The following is an 8989-nucleotide window of genomic DNA, read 5'->3' on the forward strand; positions in this document are numbered from 1 at the left end:
TGGTTTTGAAGGTTTTACTGCTGCATCTATGGATCCGTATTCATAGAGATAAAATACTGGGACTTACATTAGTTTTCCCATATATTTTCCTTTGGCTCCTTACGAGAATAGGATGCAACAAGGGAGAAATATAAATTTTCACTGTTTTTCTTTGGAGAAAAATGCACCTTATATCTTTGACCCGAAAGCACATTGTGCTTGAACAGGGAGCTGTATCGATGCTGAAGACCAACTCTGCACTTTGTTGGTCTGACCTGAGTTGGAACATCTGAGAAATTATTTATATTCTATCCACATCTCCTATTGTTTCTCCATGAGGTACAGTATAAACTGACCCCCCTGCTTTTCAGACTAAAATATTTATTGCCAGATCATTATCTATTTTCCTTACTTTGTCTATAGAGAGGTAATTTTAAATATTATTTTTCTGTAGCTGCAATGCTAATAATTAGCTATTATTATAAAATATTTAGCTACATAGCAAATACAGCATAGCTGGAATGATGCAGAATCCAAATGTGAATAATCATTTAATTCTACATTATTTATTATCTTTGTATTTTAAAATCATTTTACATAAAATGTTAAAATTATACTTCACATATCTATTATTTAGTGACCTTGTCTGCTATGTTCTCATATCTTTATGCAAGCAAACCACCCGCAGAGTGCTCTCTGTGATTGAAGGCCCACAGCACACTCTTGACGAAGTTAATGTATCTGTGCAAAAATATCATCTAAGGCCAAGAAATGACAATAAGGAGAATTAACAGCTTTAACTTAAACTTGCACTTAAGTTGAGGCCGGTAAATAGGACAGTTTGGGAAACTGGTGCTTTCTAAAACAAAACGTGTGTGTGTGTGTGTGTGTGTGTGTGTGTGTGTGTGTGTGTGTGACTAACGGGATAATGATTCAGCTTTAGGTGAAATTTCTAATGGAAAACATATGTAACCAACAGGAAATCTAAAGTTAAATGACATTATATCCTTGTAATTTTAACGTAAACTTTATTATTGCCTCTTCTTCTAAAGGTGTTTATTATTACTCTATTCATTATTGTGAGCTGTTTAGTAGCAGTAGTTTAAAAATCGTAAAAACATTTTGTTGTCAGAGTATACAATACCGGTACTCATTCTGTAAAATCCCAAATGCACTCTTCTTCCCTTATTTGCGCTTTATTTCCTTCCTTCCTTCCATGTTTGCTTTGGCTTGCAAACTTATTCCTGCCAAACGAGTCAGTTGGAATGGGAACATTAATTTTTATGCATGGAAGCAAGTCAACTACAGGAGGAGAGGAGGGGTGGGAGGAGGAAGGGGTTGAAACCCCGGAGCCTGTATATTGCAGCGATCTGAGGTGTCATGAGAAAGGCTCTGACAGTCGTATGTAATGCAAGCTTTTTACCAGAGATGCTGTGGATGAAGGCTTGTAGTCATTTTTATGAAAATCCCAATTTTGGCCTAAAAACCCTCTTTTCAACACTAGGGCATTTAAAATGCTCACCTAACTTAGAATCTACTGGATCTTTGAAGACTCGTTATTGACATATGCTGGAGGAACATTTTAAAAGAAAAAGAAAGACAGAGACATTATACCTGCTTGAGTACTCAGTACACATTTGTGTAATTTACAATTAGGACCTGGATATTCACCTCCTAGAGTATAATTTCTTCTATGCCAGGGCCTGTATTTTACTTAGTCTTTGTCCTGCTCATTGAGCTTATTACCAGTCACTTAATAGATAATCAATAATGTTCACTAATAAATGATTAACTGAATATGATGGACAATCATGTAAAAGATGAATTAGATTTGCATCCTATGGTTTCAAGAGGAAAATCTGTCTAATAACGGGATGCTGCAGAAAGACGGATATAGGGGCAACATATAAATGATGAAAATTAAATCTTAGTGACAGTCTCCAAATGAAACAGGATATTTTGAAACGGTCTCTTGCTGTCACTGAATTTTTCTGAGCAGAGGTTATGGTATCTACCAACACAACTCAGTAATGCTGCAATGACAAGCAAGCCCAGAATACAGCAAGCAATGCAATTCATATTGTATACCTTCTATAAGTAAATCTGAACTGCCAAGATTTGTTGATTTTGTAAAATACCCTTATTTTCCCAACCCCTATGTGACATCTACAACTTTTATTTTCATGTAGAAAATATACATACATTGGATTTGTACTGTGACTTATTGTAGGGCAGTAATCTTAAATATGCTTTCATTTAACTGCTTCCTGTAATCATTAAGTCTACTTAATTGATTTGTATTTGTGTCTGATTTGTTCCTTTTCTTGGTTATTTGCTGTTTGAGGGCTTTTTGAAGTACTAATCTTTAGAGTCTACCATGATCCTATAGTTTGTGCTATACAACTATCCACCAGATCTTCCAAACAAATTTGTTTTTTCTTTTAAATAAATACACTTTAGGGCAACTTTTCACTGGGCATATTGAGAAATACTTCATGGACTACTAGAGTGTCCCTTTAAGAAGGGTTTACATTACATGAACACTGATTAGGATGGAAAACTCAAATTCCAGGCAAAATGGTGGGAAATAGACTTATTTAAGATGGTAACCTGGGGAGCCATTCTTATAATGCACTGCTGTTTGTGGGGCCATATCGAGTTTCTAATATACTCTGAGTCAGCATGGGTCATTCTGGATGTGATGAGTGGAAACAGATCTTTGCAACTGGATTAGTTATTCCACAAAGCTGCAAGGCTGAGGTGAGATTCTGTGCTGCCTCACGTAGAACAGAAATCCCATAGTCAGTGTAAAGAATCAAGGGTGCTGGTGATTGTGTAGTTCATTTTTTTGTTCATTTTTGCTCAATGATTGTGTGTGTGCGTGTGTGTGTGTGTGTATCTGTGTGTGATTGTTTGATTAGGGAAAAGCTTCAACTAAAATCAAGCTGGGTTTCACATCTCTTTGTATGTGGACAGACATTATAGTGCTTTAAGGAAAAGCAAGTAGCACGGAGTAATAAACTACATTTCATATCAATCCTCACAAAAAATTAATTTCATCATACTGTCAGTTAAATCAGTTCTCCTAAGCAGATCTCAACATATGGCAGCTCTTACAATGTTATTTTGCCCATAATGTTGTGGTTATCTTTGCTTGTGACACCGAAGTAATTATAGGATTCTACCTCCTGTTTTGCTCGCTGGTCTTTAGTGAGAAAACTTAGCAGTTTGTCTAGGCTACTCTGAACGAGAAACAATCTTTGTGCCTCTGCCTTGCTGAATGATAATAAGGTGATGAATGTGCTCTTCTTAGAAAAACCCATGGACCTGTCTCTGTGGGAGTTTTAATGTATTTGCTGATCACTAGCATGAGACTATGGAGAATAAGGTAGGGCAGGACAATATCTACAGATAACTAAAACTACACAAACGCCAGAGACATACTGAAGAAATTGTCTGGACAGTTCTCTTAAATATCTGTCATGTGAGGAGGGAATACGACAGAGGAACTGTGCCACCCTGAGTGAGGAATGTCACAGCTGGTAGAGAAGGGCAACCCTGTCTAAGGATTCTGGTGTAAGCAGACTTAGGTGATGTCAGCCTCTCTGTGTTTGTTTTGATGGCCAGATAAAATAACAATAAAATTCTTATTACCTAGTCTGCACAATTTATTCATCAGTGAATTTTTGCTCTTGGTATGTGGTTTCAGTTTAACAAACCAGGGGGTTAGGTGACTATGATATAGTTGATAAATTTGAAGCCACTAAAATATACCACAGTTACTTTTCCATATTTTGTTTCTTGGTTTTGCCCTATACTTTGTTAGGTTCCAACCAAAGCCCAAAGGCCATAAATATATATTTGGAATTATCTGAAGTTTATACACTTGCTGGTAGGATTGACACAATACACTATGTTTTAGGACCTTTCAGAAAATGGACTGTGAATCTGGAAGATGGTACGGTAAAAGAATAGTTCCCTTAAGAATGCAAATCACTCTTAGTGCAAGGGTTATTGACCCACAAGATGTATAATGGTTCCTTGGTTTACTATATCCAGTCCACTACTACACATGCATGTTTTGCTTTTTTGCTTTGAAGAGTTCAGTGGAGAACATCAGTGTAAACCCTCTCCAAAGAGAAATGCAACCATTGGGTCACATGTCTTGTCTCTCTATTTCCCCAACACCCTTCAGAGTACCCTTTTGTCATTGCCCATATTTCACATACACATAATTAAATTCGGGTCACAATTTAAGCCAGCTACTCCAGAATATCAACTCACAAGCATCAGTCAACAGGAGAATATGTCTTTATCCTGCACAGAGGGTACAGCAATGCCTACACATGACCTAAATGACATAGAGTGTTTCTAAATACCAGGGCTGTCCACTGGTAAGACAACTTGTCCAGCAGCAGAAACCCAACCTTTCATAGACAAGAATCCTAAAACTAATAAACAAAAAATCAAACAAACAAAAAATCCCAGAAGCACAGAATTGTAAATATCTTGATGTGCAATTAATCCTAGTTAGTGGCATTCAGTTGGTTGAGAAGTAAGGTGTCCTTATGGTGTAGCATTATAATCACATGTGGGGCATTGCCTATAAATCACAGTATTTGTTGTCCCTGCTCTTTGGTGAACTAACCTGTTATAAGTTTTCTTAAATTTTGCCCAGGCTAGAAACCTGAACAGATATTGGTTATATCAGGAACTCCTGAAATTCACATTACCTGCATACAAAGGGCAGAGAAAAATGTCTGCCTGAGGCAGCTGTGCGGTATTACATTTTTAAACTTGAAGAAGGTGTTTGTATTAGCCATCTCCAGCTCCCATCCACAAGGATAAAAGCTTTGAATTATGCAGGCTACAGGGTATCATATTAACGCATTGTTAGCATTGAACAAAGCTCTTTAGCACAATAATTCAAAGCAACTGATACAGTAAAAAGTAGAGATTTAAACAACATCAGACAAGTTGAGCAGAGTCTTTTGAGATGCATGCTCTGAAAAAGAAAGTTAACCTTTGTAAATTTCAAATTCAAATCCTCTAAATGAATTTTATAAGAATTTGGGAGACAAAGGCAGCATTTAAGAAGGCAGATTAATTGAATTGCTTTTTATTGTGCATGCCAACATGAAGGAAATATATTTATCTATAATACACTTTTTTAGTCACACAAAATGGACACAATCTAATCCAAAAAAGAGAATCAGGGATTCACAAAGGCGCTGTTGAATGTCTTCTGAAGATGATTTGGTGAGTGAAATGTAAAGCCAGGATTTACAAATATTACACAAGTGAACACTGTTACTGCACTCAGGCTGAAAAATCCTGTTCAAATCCAATAAGTGGTTTAAGATGTGCAAATAGAGGCTTCTGCAGGGAGTCAGGCATTAGAAGCCACCTGGAGCATGTGGTAGAGATTGTATCCATCAATACAGCAGCTGGGCTGAAATTATAAAGAGAGCTGCTTTTCATCACGCTTGTTTTAATGCATACATTTCTCCTGTCACTGGCACCCCAGGAAAACTACTAAGCACAAAAATGAATGGTGCCCATTACCTGATATTCATACTTGTGACAACACAGGAAAGAATCACAACACAACAGTAAGCAAAAAAATTGATATCCAAATTATTTTTAAGTTGCTGCAGTAGGAGAAAATCTTGAAAACCAATTGGCAATATTTTAATAGGAGAGTTGGGGAGAGAAGCAGTCACTTCCTACCTGATAATAAATTTTTTCCTTCTGACAGGATGTGGGAAGCCTTTAGTGTTATTTGCACTTTTCTTCAAGGTCACATTTTATAATAAATTTTACACTAAAAGAGGGAAGAAATCTCCTCTCTAATGTGGAACTTTATGTAAAATCCTGATAGAGAAAAGACCCTGAGCTTTCACTTGGATCCAAGCCACCATGGACTTAGGGACAGAGAACATATTCCCTGCAGGAAGTACTAGAACTGTTGGGCTGATGGACTGATGATATTCAGATACTCTAGCATTTCATGTAGCTCAGAATTGAATAGATATTGTCTAATTGTGATTTCATGTGGATCATACAATCTATACCATATAATATTAATGGATGTCTTCAAGACAACTTGAAGGCAGTCTCCATAACAGCTAATTGTTAAAAAGGCAAAATAAATCGGAGGTAAGAAAAAGGTGATATTGTATCTAGAATTTTCCTTTTCCCTTATCATTTCATTAGCACTTTCCTACAAGTTATAAAAACTTTTTAGTGTTCCGTTAAATGAATTCCATTATCTGTTCTGGACAATTATTTGTGTACTTTTTGTTTCATCCTAATATATACTTCATTAAAAACTATGCATAAAATTTGCACCTATCTTAGATATATAAAATATATATCCTACCAAATTGATTTCCAAAGGCTGGTACCCATTCATTCTGACCACCAGTGAATAAGACTATATAACATTTACATGATTAACAGGTATACTACATATGTCTTTCATTTTTTGCCTTGAATCATCTTTAAATCTTGTATTTTTGAGATTGAACATCATTTTAGAAAATTCTGAGATGATTCACTCACCCCACGTGTAGATCAAATACTTCAAATACAAAAAAGATCTTGGGATTTACTTTTAAGCAAAACTAAGTATATTCAAATTTTTACTCATTTATTCATTCATTTATTTACCCTCCACGAATTTATCGAGAATCAGTTATTTGCTGAGGAATTGCAATATGTCATGCAGATACAAACATAAATATGACAAAGTTCTTTGCCCAAATGGAAAAGATCTGTGCTATTTACAGTAAGTTGTCTTGGTTTCTCAGGGAAGTTCCAGGATATGTTTCTGCCTAGGGCAACTGGAATAGCGTTCATATAGAAAATACTAGTTGGTTTATATTTTTAACATCTAGTCCTACAAAGAAGGGTAGCATAAAGTGGCACAATATTCATTTTAAAGGACTAGGTTACAGACAGGTAAGAAATCATGGAGGTCCTTGTTGTGGCTGCTAACTTCCTATAGCTTTAGCATGAGGCTGTCTTGTATTTGCAATTAACTGGGAAGAAAGAATGAAGCCTCATGTCACTGGAAGGTTTGCTAAAGCAAATTGAAAATACAGTCTTACTTTTCCATTATTATACATTTTCTGGGGTTTTTCTTTAAAATTTTGAAGTACTTACCTTTTCCTCTTAACTTCTTTCACGTCAGAAGAATGAAAAATTTAACCAATGTAATTTTTTTTTTGCTCTTTTCAACCTGTGCTTTAAAGGTGTTTGAAACACTTTTATGAAATAGATAATAGTTTATGCTCTATTTAATCCAGGCTAGAGATCATTTTAATAATCTCTTTAATAAAATTTTCTGAAGATTCAAAATGTTAATACCAGTTAAATATTGAAAAAGTGTTAAATATTCCACTATAGATTATGTATTAGAAAAGCCTTAGCTTGGTTTTTATGGTTCTAATTGATATTTGGCTTTAAGTAGTATGTTTGATATTTAATTTCTATGAATCAAAGAACCTCTAGTATTTGCAGACTTGTCAATACTGAGGTAGAGGTAGACACAAATTGAGGTCAAGAACAAAGACAAGAGCTAAAATTTGGCACTTGGGTTGGATGGAGTGGTGGATATCAATAATCCCACCATTTTGGGGTAATGAGTCAGGGGGATCATGAATTTGAGCCCAGGTTGGGCCATTAGGCAAATTACCGAGACCCTGTCTTTTTAAAAATGGGCCTTGGCTTGGAATCTAAAAATTTTTAAAAATCTTTGTTACTGAAATTGAACCAGATTATCATGAAAATCTAACAAAATTAGATTGTAATGTTCATTTTTGCCTTCTAAAACCAGTGATAACGTAATTTCACTTGTCCATAATATATAAGTCAAAGCATCTCAAATCATAGAATTTTTTTCTAATTCCTTGGATATTTCTTCAAAGTTAAAATGAGTCATTTTACAGTGGATTTAATCTATCATGTGCATTGCTTTTACCATATTTTAGAAAAAGATGCTTCAGAAGAAGCTAGGTATAAGTCCCTAGTTACTTATCCTCTTTACAACTAAAATAATAGAGCACAGGCTTAGTAAAGTGAGTACTTGATGCTCCTTAGGAATTTCCCATTGTTATAAGAAGGAGAGCAATCTAGTGATTTTTTGGAGGAGTACTAAAAAAAAAAAAGACATTTTTAGAAAATAACATCATCAGACTTAAAGGGGGAAAAATGGTACCCATCATGTATAGTGACCAATCACTTTCAAATTGTTTTACTCCAGAAGTGGGAAATTAAAGAGAATTATATTCTGTCACATTTCAATCCTATATGGACTTGTTCCACGTGATTTTTGTGTTTTGCGCTATTTTTAGCTGGTAGTTGATAATGCAGATTTCCTAGTTAGGAAAATTCAAATTTTATCTATAAAGAACAGGTTTTAAAATAAACAACTTATCCAAACACCTATTTGTAAAGGAAAGGAAGAGTTTCTGGATCCTTTGGTTAAAGATTTAATTTACTTTTAAACAAATGCATTGAATTTCTGTAGTGGAAATTTGCCATTAAGTTTCTTAAGTCAGCTAGTTTAAACCATTGATTCATGAATCACTCAAAGTAGCAAGTCAGAGTTACCAACCTATGACAGCAAGTACCGGAATCTCGGAGGAAAAAGAACCCTGGCTTGTTTATCTTGGAGAGCGTGCTTGTCATAATTTTTACTGTGCTCATATATTTTGTAGGCCATTTTGTCTGTTTTTCCCATTCTCAGGTACAATAAAACAAAAAGAAAAAAAAAGGGGGGGGATACTGCTCCCTAGTCCTGGTAAAGTTATTAAAGGATTTAAGTCCCCTCCATGTGAAGATGCAGACACCTCTTCCTGTAGTACAGGGGACTGAGGGAATATATGATGTGCTCTGTGTGCAGCAAGGGGAGAAAAGCATTCATCATAATGCTACACACCACCCATTGAGTGCCCCAAGCAGCAAGCTCTTTTCCAGCCAAACTTTTTTTTTTTTTTTTTTTTTT

Source organism: Fukomys damarensis, unplaced genomic scaffold, assembly GCF_012274545.1.
Source record: "Fukomys damarensis isolate Sample0158 unplaced genomic scaffold, DMR_v1.0_HiC HiC_scaffold_5, whole genome shotgun sequence".
NCBI lineage: Eukaryota > Metazoa > Chordata > Mammalia > Rodentia > Bathyergidae > Fukomys > Fukomys damarensis.